This window comes from Bradysia coprophila, assembly GCF_014529535.1.
Source record: "Bradysia coprophila strain Holo2 chromosome X unlocalized genomic scaffold, BU_Bcop_v1 contig_128, whole genome shotgun sequence".
Taxonomy (NCBI): domain Eukaryota; kingdom Metazoa; phylum Arthropoda; class Insecta; order Diptera; family Sciaridae; genus Bradysia; species Bradysia coprophila.
Genome location: NW_023503295.1, coordinates 1,439,560 through 1,452,307, shown reverse-complemented (window position 1 = coordinate 1,452,307; position 12,748 = coordinate 1,439,560). Strand labels below are relative to the sequence as shown.

At 34.8% G+C, this 12,748-nt stretch overlaps 1 protein-coding gene across 2 annotated transcripts in view; it reads right to left on the bottom strand.

Moving 5' to 3' along the window:
- The window catches only part of LOC119067689 (homeobox protein OTX2-like), a 34,053-nt gene extending 32,967 nt beyond the window's left edge, over positions 1 to 1,086 (bottom strand). For both annotated transcript variants that reach the window (XM_037170810.1, XM_037170811.1), the window contains exon 1: positions 591 to 1,086. The gene's annotated coding sequence lies outside the window, so the exon portion shown is untranslated. The remainder of the gene's footprint in view (positions 1 to 590) is intronic.
- Positions 1,087 to 12,748: the final 11,662 nt, after the last annotated feature.

Below are 12,748 nucleotides of genomic sequence, written 5' to 3'. Positions count from 1 at the left end.
GCATTTGAAGTGATTTCACCGTAGGTGAAAATGTTCCGATAATGCCGGAAGGAATGTTTCATGAGTTGATAATTTAACCAGAGTTTGGTAGATTTTGCACGGTAATTATCTCTGCTGCAAGTGACTAAATTGATTGATTGAAAAGGAAGCAAAAAAATGGGTGAAGGACACTGCGTCATTTCTAGGTTGATAAAAGCACAAAAGAAAGGTTATGCTTCAAGCTTTCAATGTTGCCAATTAGCTACAATTTTTCACTTTCGAGTAATTAGATTAGATTAAATAGATTAGAAATTTCATTGTTTTTGTTATTGATGTAGAGCAGAGATTGATTTATTATAAAGATGTCAATGAATGAGTGCTGTAAAATTTAAATATTATTAAAGGAAGAAAGCTCCACACCAATCCTTCTTTTGCTACAAAATTTCAACCATCAATAAATCGTTAACAATTCCTTTGAGTCTCAACACACATATTACACATTTGTTTTATTCTCAATTCTGGGTTCACAATAGAGCAATTACGATTTAAACTACCCTGCCAGGGCGTAAACTTTATGTTTAAGAAGAGAATATTAAATTTGCTAAACTCACTTGTCTGGAATTGTGTTGTTAACCGTTTTTGTTTATTTATTCTCAATTATATCCCGTTCATGTTTAGGCAACTTTGTCTGCGTTTGTTTATACCATTAATTTAGCCAGTGTTTGCAATTCCAATGACAATGCCAATCGGTTGATATCTTCCGATCGAACATTTTACATATCACAATGTCAAAAACAAAATTTAAAACCAACACCTGATGGTAAAGAAAAATCTATAAACCACTTTGTTCTAATTTCTAAAGATTAACCGATATTTTATATAGCAGACGAACAAAACGCATTGTATCTAGACCGCACATAAAACCCTATTTAAGAGCGGCTAAAAATTTACAAGTTTAATCCGGAATAAATGGCCACCGACACACACATGTTTAACTAATGTTTTTCGATGAAAATGCACGAAAAAGCTAAGTTAAAAATAATATTTCGTAGCAATCGTTTTCGAACATATGATGATGGCGGGAAAAGGAAACTGGTGGAAAATGTTCGAAAAACTTTTTTTTTTTGGGGAAAAATCACATTTTCTCTTTTACGCGAGATTAGTTGTATTTCTTTCATTCGGAAAATCTATTTTCGTATACACTATGGAACATAAATTATGTGTGATGTAATGCGCATGGCCAAAGCTTTTGCTTCTCTTTGATGAAGTTAAATTGGGAAATTTACTGAATTTAATTGCGGAAATATTCGTAGATAAATATCCAAAAATATCGTACTCAGTGTACAATTGAACACAATTTCAATAACAAAATATTTATTTTTTTCTTCGAATACAATCAATTAATCAAACACATGTTCTTTGAACTTTCAAACAACAATATCATTTTGTAGGTCTCAACAAAAGCGACACTTTCGAAATTCGAATTTTCCTCTGTTGTAAAAAACAACAACAACAACAACAATTCTATCGATCTAATTGTGTGAGTACATCCACTCTATAGAGTCTTCATTTCAGTCTGTGTTAACGGGAAGTGTTAGCAGCTCCACCCATTCAAGGCGTACACCTTCTCTCGTTTAATGTGCGTCGTATCAAAATCGATATGATACGAATACATCGCTTTAAGAAATTCTTGAACTTTTTCTATTTTCATTTCAATGCGTGAACATATCTTAACTGGCTGTAAATAAAAGAAAAAGTTTAATTTCAAGTGTTTTTCTACTCAGTATCATCAACACCAAACAACATTGTGAATCGCATTATCTTCAACATTTTTCTTTACTTCTATTCCATTTATATAACTAGCACGAGCTTTGGAGGAATGTTTTGAATTGTACTGTCTGTAATGGAAAAATTTAACAAAAACAAACTTGGGCAATCGTAAACCTATTGGATTCTATTAGTTTTCATATTTCCGATACAGAACTATTGCTTCCCTTTGATCCAAAAGCAAGCATACAAAGTTTGCTCGTTCGGACACAAAAGACTTCCAACAATAAGAAGCTTTTTCACACGGTAAGATATTCTGCACGATAAGCATCGATTTTGCAATAAGCTTTCGAAACGTCGTGCAATCAAACACAGCGCCCATATAATATGTTATGAAACTTTGAGAATTGACGGAAATTCGTGTAACCAAAATTCATGGTTTTCCTTCGAGCACTTGCTTGTAAAGTTAATAAGCCACCTCTTAGCACCTGCTATAAACACGAAACACTTATTAGGTCTACGGAAACTGTTTAAAATGATATTGCTTAATTTTCGCTACGTCTGCGGAAAATTGAAGTATGCTTAAGGAACGTATCGACAGATTTCACGAATTCGTTAGTAGTCTGGAACTATTTTATAGCGTCTCAAATATTGGATTTTTTTTATTATTTAAGAAAAATTGATTGGTCACGGCTGACTTTAACTGATATCGCTTGTGCGATAAGTTCATATTTATCTAATAAAGCGAAAATCTGGCACTTCCTTTTAGTACAAGGCTTTTACAATACAGAAAGCAAGTATATCTGATACCTGGTCTATTACTTCATTTTGACCTAAGTTATTTCAAGAGGTTGATTTTAAATCTTTCAATTCATTTTTAGCCCCGTACGAAGTACTGGGGGCTTATAAGATTAATATGCCGTTTGTAACACGTCGAATTGGAAGCAGACAGTAAGGGCAAAGCATTTGGTTATGTTCATAGACTACGAATCCGCAATAAAAAAATGTCTGTCCGTCCGTCCGTCCGTCTGTGACCCCTCTAGCTTGAGTAAATCACAACCTTTTTTCAAAATTCTTTTTTTCCCCGATTGGTATCGACAAAAGTAAGGTCAAGTTCGAAAATGGGCATGGTAGGGTCGGCCCTTCCAGAGCTAGGGCCCTATAGGTGTTTTTCAGTCTTTCGACGATATCTACCGAAATACGCACGCAATGGCTGCTTGTGATATATCAAATGAAAGGTATTGACGAGTAGAACAAAGTTGCTGAACATTGTTTTTGGGTAAGATGCAACGTGGGCTTGTTGGGAGGGCTCAAAGGTGGTTCCTCGGCCCTAAGTGTTTTTTGCACATAAATCGAGTAAATCTCATTCGATTTAGCGATTTTTGTTTCATTTGATAGATAATTGAATGCCGAATAGAATGATGGCAAAAAAAGTCTCAAATTTGGGCCCTTGGACTAAGACCGCTACTCGGCCCTAAGTGTTTTTTGCACATAAATCGAGTAAATCTCATCCGATTTTGCTAATTTTTGTTTTATTTGAGTGGTAATTGAATACCCAATGGAAAGTTGGCAAAACATTTTGGGTTTCTAAAATAATGTCGTAAATTGTTGGTTTTATTTGAGAGGTACTTCGTACGGGCTTTCGTAATTGCGCTATGCGCAATTTTAAAAATGAACACTTTCAGTAAATTTGACCATGCCCAGCTTGACTTGCATTTTGGTAACAGACGCATTAGAGGGTTGTAGACGTATTAGGGTTCCGGGCGTATTACGGCTACGGACGTATTATGGTTACGGACGAAATAGGATTACGGGTCGTACGGGGCTAAGTCGCAGCAAACGCTCCGACTGTTCTGATGCCTTGTTTAAAACATAGTTTTTGCTATATAAGACCGCATCAGTCAAATCTTACCGTTAATTTCTGAGTTCATTATCGATAACAGATGACCATCGTTCGTTAAAGTAATAGTTATTTTGTCAACTCAGTGACGTAAAGTAAACCTTTAGTTGGAGAGCAAAGCGTTGATGATACATGATTTCATAGGCGCACGATGTGTTTTGTCGCGCTCGATCTACGACTTTCACTGTTATACCACCGAATGATAAATGCTTTTTAAAGGCTGTAGATATGTAGGAGGCAACAGGCTGAGTGTTACAGTACACATAGCGTCACACCACTGCCTACTTTTGAGAATTTTTTCAGGAAGATTCGAAAAAATCGAGAAAAATTTCCAAAATTCGATAAATTCGAAAAACTTTTCACATTTTTTTTCCATTTTCTTGATTATCTTAAATATAAGAAAATCGAGAAGATTGTTTAAAATCTAAAAAAAATGTTTGGAGAATCGACAAAATTAAGAAAAATCAAACTTTCTTAATTTTGTCAATTCTCCAAACATTTTTTTTAGATTTTCTCTAATTTCCTTAATTTTCCAAAAACTTAAGAAAACTTGAAAAAATAAGGAAAATTCGAGAAAATTCACACAAAAAAGTATTTATCAAATTTTCATTGCCTTTATTGAGAAGAACATTGCCAAATGCTTTCTTTGGCACACGATGTGTATTGTCACAATCGACCTACGACCTCCAATGAAAATCACAAATATATGACCCTTGCGGCTGCCTGCTTTCATATTATTTGAAGAGCACCATGGAAATTCCTCATTATACGGAATTAACTCGATGAAAGTAAAACCAGTGTTAATGACCCATTCCGAATCTATCGCATGCATCCATATTGTCTTAACGACATTGAACATCATTTGCATATTTAGGAAAAACCGTTTATCAGATGAATTTCGGTGTAAATACGATTAGACGGAAACAATCTAATTATCTGATTGCAAAACTATCAGGAAGCCAGATGATCCACTTAGAGACGAACATAAAGAAAAGGAAAGAAAAATAGAGACCGACATCATCATTATTATCTTGTCATGATGGCATTTATATACAAATTGACTTTGGCAATATGGACAGATATATTGTACGGTTGAAGGTGTCTTTATGCACTTTACATAAATTGAGAAAATATGAAGCGATGACTTAACGACATTATTATGGTCTTATGTGCCAGATTATCGGCACTGGTTGTGTGTTTTACCTGGATGTAACGTATGTAAATATGAGCCAATTAACCAGACGTCGATGAAATGTAAATAGATGAATTGAATGAATGAAATGCAGTTAATCTGCTTAAACGATATAAACTCCAAATCCGTAAATGAATTTTCAAATAGAATTACGATCCATAATTATTATATTCACTCTAACAAGGAACAACAAATAATAATTGAAATTAAATCTTGAAAATTTTTAACACATGTCAATATAAACAAATAAAGGGGAAAAGTCATGCAAACATTTTATCGTAGCCAACCGAAAAATTCGCTTAAGGGAATAATCGGTTGTCTGCACAAATCCTATTCCATTGAAACTAAAAAGAATTATATCTATTCTACAGTACGCACATATCACATTCATATAATATACGCCATGCATGTAATGTACGACCGGCACTCCAAAAACTGTATAATATATACTTTCTCAATGTCCCCTAACTGCAATGTAAACCGTTCTGGCAGGCAAAATAAAATCACTCTCCGCACAATAATAAATACAAACTTTTTCCCCCCACAAAAGTAAAACAGTCTAAGATGATGGTACATCATTTTAGCCTAAATAATTACTAGGCTATTAGCAATGTATTACATTTCTTTTACTATGGTTGTTACGTGTATATACACACAGCTCCCACAGGACCCGAAATATTATATGCATTACAAATCCTTTATCACTAACCGCAATGGATTGTACGTATTGATATGACTATAGCGGTGTGTGCACATACATTTGGGCCACCAGACCCAAATCGGAATCTATTTTGAATTCATAACGTTGTGCCTCAGAATATTATTTTCCTGTTTGAAATATTGGTAATGAAAGATTCAGTGCGCTCGAGATTAACCGCAAAAACTGATTTCCTATCCGAGCCAGGTTTAGAGGGTTAATAAATCATGCATTTGCGTATCCATTTAGTTAGTTAGTTAGAGGTGAGTAAGCCCGCCCCATGAAGAAACAACCGTAGAGAGTTCGAGTAAAGCGTTTCAACACGTTCATCCATGTGTAATTCACATTTTTGTAAGCTTTCGACAAAGTGAAACGAATTCTTTTTTAGCTTTGGAAGAAAGTCTCTTCGAATTATGCCCGCACGTTAGTAAGCGGGCGTGACGCAAGCCCACTACCAAAAATGTTTTAACAAAAAAATTTTGAGGACGGTGGAGCATATTTACAGCAACTTTTTGACTTCTCCCCCTTAACTCCAACGACCTCTAAACTAGAATATCTGGAATCTAGGAATCCATACGGGTTCAACGTATCACACGTTACTGCAGCTTCAAAATTGGCCGAGATATTGAACTTCGAAATATTGATGTTTGTATGAAAATTTCGTTTTTTCAGATAACTGAAATCGCCTACGTTAGTTAGTTAGTTCCTATGGAAAAGTGGATCCAGCAACTCCTAAACGTTTCTATATATTTTCCTGAAATTTTGGTTATAGGCTAATATTGGCCCAAAAATAAGAATGGAATTTTCAAAAGTTGGAAAAAACTCATATCTTGGGAGCTGGAGCTCCCCAAAGTCTCCATACAAATGCCATATAAAAGCCAATTTGTATGTGTGTGTGTGAGTTGTATATTTTGTTGCATGGTAAGGTGGTGTGTGTTGTTTTGGGATGTGTTTCTTGTTGGAAACTAAGTCTTAACTTCCACTAGGTTGGTTCCCAAATTTTGGGATGACAGATGATTCCTCTGGCACTTCCTAATTTCCATCGGATTTTTTGATGGATTTGGGTTATTTTCGACATGGGTGAGGTGTTCCAAAGTTGGTTCCTAAATTTTGGGATGACAGATGATTCCTCTGGCACTTCCTAACTTCCATCGGATTTTTTGATGGATTTGAGTTATATTCGACATGAGTGAGATGTTCCAAGGTTGGTTCCTAAATTTTGGGATGACAGATGATTCCTCTGGCACTACCTAACTTCCATCGGATTTTTTGATAAATTTGTGTTATACTCGACATGAGTGCGATGTTCCAAGGTTGGTTCCTAAATTTTGGGATGACAGATGATTCCTCTGGCACTTCCTAACTTCAATCAGATTTTTCGATGGATTTGGGTTATTTTCGACATGAGTGAGGTGTTCCAAAGTTGGTTCCTAAATTTTGGGATGACAGATGATTCCTCTGGCACTTCCTAACTTCCATCGGATTTTTTGATGGATTTGAGTTATATTCGACATGAGTGAGATGTTCCAAGGTTGGTTCCTAAATTTTGGGATGACAGATGATTCCTCTGGCACTTCCTAACTTCAATCGGATTTTTCGATGGATTTGGGTTATTTTCGACATGAGTGAGGTGTTCCAAAGTTGGTTCCTAAATTTTGGGATGACAGATGATTCCTCTGGCACTTCCTAACTTCCATCGGATTTTTTTGATGGATTTGAGTTATATTCGACATGACAGATGATTCCTCTGGCACTACCTAACTTCCATCGGATTTTTTGATAAATTTGTGTTATACTCGACATGAGTGCGATGTTCCAAGGTTGGTTCCTAAATTTTGGGATGACAGATGATTCCTCTGGCACTTCCTAACTTCCATCGGATTTTTTGATGGATTTGAGTTATATTCGACATGAGTGAGATGTTCCAAAGTTGGTTCCTAAATTTTGGGATGACAGATGATTCCTCTGGCACTACCTAACTTCCATCGGATTTTTTGATGGATTTGAGTTATATTCGACATGAGTGAGATGTTCCAAGGTTGGTTCCTAAATTTTGGGATGACAAAAAAATTTGTGAAAGAAAGAATTCAGCAGTAAAGCGTTCCAGCTATAGTTTGTTCAGTCAGTGAAGTAAACTTAGTCAAAAAGATCACAGCAGATATTGCATCGCTAGCTGTATGAGTTTTTTTTTAAAATAATTTCCAACAAATAGGTACTGTGCTGTGAATTCTTCCTGATCCCTGCTGTTACGAAATTACAACCCTCTTCAATTATCAGCGGAAAGGTCTTCCCAAATCTACATCTCTTTGATATGTAACACAGAGAGAAAAAACAATGTTTAATAACAGAAAGTCATCTAACAAGACTCTCTCACTAATGATTAATCTGATGACATGACTAAAAACAAAAGGTGAAACATTCATACAAAATTCATAATCGGTCTTTGATGTTTTGCAAAATTGTAAATTTTCCAAACTCTTTATGTTCAATTATACTGGTGAAAAAGTCATGCTTGTATAACGAACCGCACAAAATGAAATTTAAATCGAAGTTCGTGAAATAATTTCTTTCTTTCCTGTATACCCATTGTCAAAGGACTTGCTTCCGAAAAAACATTAACGAATTTTATTAAATTTTACATGGATCGTTACATATGAAAAGTTGAGAATTGTTCAATTGATAAATTATTTTCGCTTTTATCTTTCTTTGAAAATTTTATAAAAAAAATGATTTTTTTTTCGTGTGTGAGAGAGGATTTTTTTTATCTCCTCTTCCTTCCTAAAAATAAGTATAACGAAAAAGTAGAGCTACTTGTTAACAGAAAATACGTTTGAACTGGAGGATTCATTTCGTTATATGGTATAATATGGTAAAATATCCCAATCGTCGAATATTTATATACAGAGGTCGACTTTCAATTTTGTGCACTATTTTGATTCAGGTGTATATGACCAGCTGGTCCATGTAAACAAACAAATTCTGTTTGTTTGATTTTATAATCAGTTAGTAGATAAAACAGTGTTTATTATCGCTGTATGCAAATATATGCGTTGGCTAGACATTTAATGCCATGGATATAAAAGAATAGAGGGTAACGTTGATGCGGCGCAAAATTTGAAAATTTAAATAACAATTTCCAATGAAAAGATATTGTTTCACATGAAAAACATGTTTCGTATGGAAAACATGTTTCGTATGGAAAACATGTTTCGTATTGAAAACATGTTTCGCATGGAAACATGTTTCGTATGGAAAACATGTTTCGTATGGAAAACATGTTTCGTATGGAAAACATGTTCCGCATGGAAAACATGTTTCGTATGGAAAACATGTTTCGTATGGTAAACATGTTTCGTATGGAAAACATGTTTCGTATGGAAAACATGTTTCGTATGGAAAACATGTTTCGTATGGAAAACATGTTTCGCATGGAAAACATGTTTCGTATGGAAAACATGTTCCGCATGGAAAACATGTTTCGTATGGAAAACATGTTTCGTATGGAAAACATGTTTCGTATGGAAAACATGTTTCGATTGGAAAACATGTTCCGCATGGAAAACATGTTTCGTATGGAAAACATGTTCCGCATGGAAAACATGTTTCGTATGGAAAACATGTTTCCTACCGAATTCGGATTGAAGCAAATGCTCGTAACGATACTAGTGATACATTCCACCCATGAGACTCTCTTTAGTTGCCATTTTTATCTACTCCACTCCTGATTATAAAATTAACCTGTTACAGACGACTGTCATGTCATCTGTTAAAAGCATGTTAAAAACAAATGAAGTAAGAGATTTCTAGAGTAATAGATCAGATAGTTAAACTGTTAATATGCTTGTCGTTAGTGACAGATTAACTGACTTTGTTTATTTACATGGACCAGTTGGTCAAACAGCTGAATCAAAATAGTGCACAAAATTGAAAGTCGGCCACTGTATGTACAAAAATAAACACAAAACTTCTTATGGTGCTTGCTACTCATATCAATGAGTACATATGTATGATCACGGGATGGGTATTTTTTCTTCTTCTTTACTTCATTCCTTTGTTTTTCATTTTCCTCCCTTTTTGCCATTTTCATCTAATAAATAAATCATTTATTCTTGCTACACATATCATGGCATATCAATTTATAATACAAGAAAAAAAAAAGATTCTGTGTCTATATAACTTAGGCAACGATGAATTGTTAGCATTAGGCGTGGCTCTATTGTATAATATGAAGCAGAAAAATAACGAATAACGAAGAAAATTGCATATATTACAATTGAATTTTCCTTCGTATACGGAATTTTATCATATAAAATATTTCATTGCTTACGCTCAAAGGTAAATGTACATTCAGCATTATAATACTGTTGAGTTATATTTCAGTTGAATGTGACTTTTATTTTCGTTTTGTTCTCGCTCTGTTCTTTCGTTATTTCTATATACATATAACATGATGATGGTTATAACCCAGAAACACGGTGCAAAATCCGAGCGACTATATGAATTTATGATGTTACACAAAATGGATGGTATTTCATTGTTACAAAAATAAATAAATATTTTTTGCCACTTGAGACGCGCCTAAATTTACCAGAGAGGACATTACAGTCTACACATCTTGGTAACCAATTCAATGCTGAATAACAGAAATGGAAATATTTTTTAAGAAATTCTTAATTTATTATGATGTTGAGACTGTTAATGGAACCATTTTAATTTGGCCTTGAAACATTAAACAAATCTCAAATACTTAAAGTTCTGCAGTTTGTACATCGTTCCACTTGTTGTTAACAAAAGAAACTAAAAGAGCGCCGTTTCACTCATACGTACGAATGGAATGGAAGAAATTGAAAGAGAACGCAACTTTGTGGGATACATGTGTGGAACGAATGAAACAAACAAAACAACACACAAAAAGTAATAGTAGATTAGGTACTTGTTTGTAGAGTAGCCGTTCCCAAGCATACTTAACTTGCGTATTGTATTATAACGCGTTATGACAATGTAAATGACGCCTCGGTAAATGACACGAAATATGAAATATGCATTTACATTGCCTAATCACGTAAAGCACAGTACGTACGGTTCAAAATGCAAAATATTTTGACACCTTCGGGTTCGGCTTTAACGTTTCCACTCGTCAAAATACAATTTTCAAACCACAGCCGTAATGTACTATTAAATGCTGAAATGTTATATCGACAATTTTCACCGCTCAGACGTAATGACGCCTGTGTGCACAATTCTCACATAAATGGTTCCCTAAAAGACTTTTGTAAGTTCAATCTTACTGCCCATTTACCGACCTCTCTGAATTTTCATTTATTGCTCAAATATTTACAATAAATAAAAATCATCAACTATTACGTCCCAAAGTCCCCAAAATGCAACTAGCGTTTCTCCGTTGAATTGCAATAGAAACCTTTGGTAATACGTAATACGTGTATGGAGCGTGGTTCGCCAGAAGCTTTTCGCATTAATGAACCCAATTCCTTAATAAATGTACTTGTTTCGGGACCCATGCAACCTAGTGATTCAAAAGATTTTTCCTATTGGTATTGGCAGTTGACGTAGAAGTAGAAGTGGGCACACCTTCCGACCAAAAAATTGCGTATTGAACAACAAAAGAAAATATTAAGCGCAACAAAGGCCATTATTGCTGTTAATACCCTCTCTAGCAAGCAGACTTCGTTTAGACACTGTCAAAATACCAACTTATTCCTTTGTGTATAGAATTATGCACTGTTGACTAATTTCTAATTTTACATGTAAAATACAAAGGCTACGTTGCATTTTTATCACACTATTGAATGTAGTTAGGTTGCTAGAGAGAGTATTGTTGCCGTCAAAATGTGTGAACAAATTTAGTTTTTGTCGACTCTAATTAAATTGTTGACTGATAAGTTACTGCATCCAGTGTTATTTTGTGTGTAATTAAAGGTGGGGTAAATTAAAATGATCGATTATGAAGATTTTTAGCGTATCGTGATTTAGAAACGAGTATAGAACTAAATAACAAGCTTTCCATCAATTTGTGTAGCATTTACAATGTTTTTTTTCGGTGTATTGAGCGTCCGCGCGCACATTTATACTTCGAAGTCAAGCTTATGCGTGTGCATTGGAACTGTTTACAGATAATAAACCTAACAAATGCAACATAAACAGTTCAAATGGGCGGTGTGTAAGACTATACTGGAATCTGGATACACTCAGAGTTGATCATTTTAATTTGCTTCCACTTTGTAGTAAAATTAATTTCGATTGAGTAAACATCAAATAAATTTAATAAACTCGGTAAAACCGAAAATGATCTTTGCATTCCATACAATTTAGTAAAAATAAAGCGATATCTGTAGCTCGAAAGAACTGTCAATACAGCTCGGGAATACAAATCATATTGAAACTTTGTTTTCGAAATTTCGAAGCTTAATTTCCTTTTACCAGAAAAGTACTCCGTGTGAGAGACAAAATTGAATTTTTTACATTTTTGCTTTGTTTATTTGATAGCTCGTTCTCTCACGGCTCTCTCACGGAGTACTTTTTGTTGAGTGGAAACTTAAATCCTCCATTATTGATCATAGCATCAAGAGGTCATTGTATTTTTAATTTCAACTCAATTGACTGATGATTACAGCTTTTACACAACGAATTCGTAAAAACCAGGCCCGAACTGGGCGATCGGGCGATGCCCGATGTGCCTTTTGCTTTTTGACGCTCCTCAGACCAATAAAGTTTATTTAGGCGCCTCTGAGTATTTTTCAGCCAATTCGCCCGATGTGCCTTTGGCAGCCAGTCCAGCACTGGTAAAAACATTTCAATAATTTGTAATGCTCATGTATAAACACGCATTGTGTCGAAATGGTGTTGTTTCGACACTGCCTTCACAGACATTCTATACATCCACGTGTCATACACTGACAGTATGGATATCGGTTTACGCAAAGTATCTTCATTCATAAAATTTATTGCACTTATCAATGGCAAAGGGTCAGACGGACGTGTGTAAATACGAAAATCAGTTAACGAGCTAGTTTTCGAACTGGATGAGTGAAATGTTTATTGGAAAAATGTTCAATGAAACACCGAACCACTTTAAAAGTATTACTTCGGTTGTATACTATACATTAAATGCATTTCGGGAAATTCCAATGTTCAACGTTCTTCAACACATGTGGCTAGCGGTAGAAGTTGTAAATATTTTTTTTACGATAGGGTG